The sequence below is a fragment of the Pan troglodytes genome, chromosome 19, assembly GCF_028858775.2.
Source record: "Pan troglodytes isolate AG18354 chromosome 19, NHGRI_mPanTro3-v2.0_pri, whole genome shotgun sequence".
Classification (NCBI taxonomy): Eukaryota; Metazoa; Chordata; class Mammalia; order Primates; family Hominidae; genus Pan; species Pan troglodytes.
This window is the reverse complement of record NC_072417.2, coordinates 83,972,885-83,974,807: the sequence shown is the minus strand read 5'-3', so window position 1 is coordinate 83,974,807 and position 1,923 is coordinate 83,972,885. Positions and strand designations below refer to the sequence as shown.

Genomic DNA, 1,923 nt, shown 5'->3' with positions numbered 1-1,923 from the left:
CCGTTATTTTTTTCAACCATTCACAGCAATATTTTAAATTTGGAAATGCATATTTTAAATTTGGAAATGCATATTTTAAAGCAGCAATGCAGAAGCATTCATGAAAAATGCATAATCTCTGAAAATTATGAAAACATTTCTGCTACCAACACATTTCTAAATACAAAACTGACTACCATATTTGTTACTTCTGTGTACCGAGAGAAGTTCATTTCTAAAACAGATAAAATTGAGTCTTTAGGTGTGAATGGAATGAATAGCAATCTTCTTTTTAAAACATTTCTTAGTCATTTGTAAGCACTAAACATGCAACAGCTTTAAAGAGGAGAGTCTGCAAAGGAACCAGGGTTGTCTAAGGGCATCCATGTAAGCCAGAGTTGGGGGTACCTTTGGGTCATCATGTCAAGAGCAGAAGCACCTGCCTTGTGGATCCTGCTGCCACGGTTCTGACATCCACCATGCCCAGGTCCATGGCATCCTCCCCTGCCACCACTGTCCTGGGTGGCCAAGGTCTCCAGAATTAATCTCCAGCTGAGACATTATATCAGAACACTATATCATTTGCTGGCTTCTGGAAATGATGGTCTACAATCAAATCTTCAGCATGAGCCTTTTCACTCTTTGGTTTATGAAGAACCAACTTCTTCCACTGCCCATCAGCACCTTCACGTGGTTTTCGGACATGAAATTCTACCTCTGCCCAGTCCTTATGTTGGACAGCCTTCCACTCACTCAAAGTCGTCCCTTTTGGAGCCTCTGCCTTTACCTCCTCAGCTTCATTCTCCTCCTTTTCAATGCCTGCCACCGCATGTTCTTCACCTTCAAGGGTTTCCTTAGTTATATTTGATTGATGCAAGTCACTGCAATGATAAGATAATTGTTTCTGAATGTAAATTTTGGGGACTCTGTTAATCCATCTTTGACAGTTCCCCAGTTGTGACATCTGCCGCCTACATGTCTGTCCTGGTGCTTCAGGCCAGCTGTGTGGCTTGCACTGCTCTTATATCATACTCATGAGTGCCAGGAGAATCAAACCCATCTTCCTGGCCACTCCACGCCCACCGCCCCCTCGACCTCTTCCAAGACCCCCATGGCCTCCACCAGGAAGGCCGGTAATCAGTCTATCAATGGGAGGTCACTAATCAACCTATCAACTGAAGCTTCTCCTCCTTCCTTTTCTTCAAGTGGCTTTTCAAATCTTCGCTCATGAGGTGGTCACCTTTCTGGTCTTCTCTCAATTATTTTTCCATCCCTCTGAAGTTGTTGATCAGGCCTTCTTCTCAGGCATCTTACTCCCTCTCTCTTAAGTGACAGAGCAGCTGTGTCTCTTCTTTCTTGTCAATCATGATAATTCTTGTCAATCATGCAAATGTTAGGGGGCAGTGGGTTCTTGTTGTCTTTTGGGGCTCTTTTTATCTTTTTGAGACAGGGTCTTGCTCTGTCACCCAGGCTGGAGTGCAGTGGCATGGTAATAGCTCACTGCAGCCTCAACCTCCTGGACTCAAGGATCCTTCCACTTCAGCCTCCCAAGTAGCTGGGACCACAAGCATGCACCACCATGCTTGGATAACTTTATTTATTTATTTATTTATTTATTTATTTATACTTTAAGTTTTAGGGTACTTTTTAAATTTTTGTAGTGACGGGATCTCGCTTTGCTGCCCAGGCTAGTCTTGAACTCCTAGACTCAAGCAATCCTCCCACATTGACCTCTTAAAGCACCGGGATTATATGCTTGCACCACCACGGAAAGGCCTTTCTGTGACTTTTTAGGCAGCTGTGTCCCTGATGCCTTGGAGTTGGTCTCAGCTATGGCCTGAGCTGCACTCTTGGCCCCAGGGCCTCCAACACCGCCCCCAAACAGCTTCTTTATTCTTATTCTTTCTTACCTTCGGCACCTTGAGGGGGTCCAATTCATGGTCA

At 44.4% G+C, this 1,923-nt stretch overlaps 1 pseudogene; it reads right to left on the bottom strand.

The window, feature by feature from the left end:
* Positions 1 to 300: 300 nt before the first annotated feature.
* LOC100608249 (SERPINE1 mRNA-binding protein 1-like) lies at positions 301 to 1,346 on the bottom strand (annotated as a pseudogene).
* Positions 1,347 to 1,923: the final 577 nt, after the last annotated feature.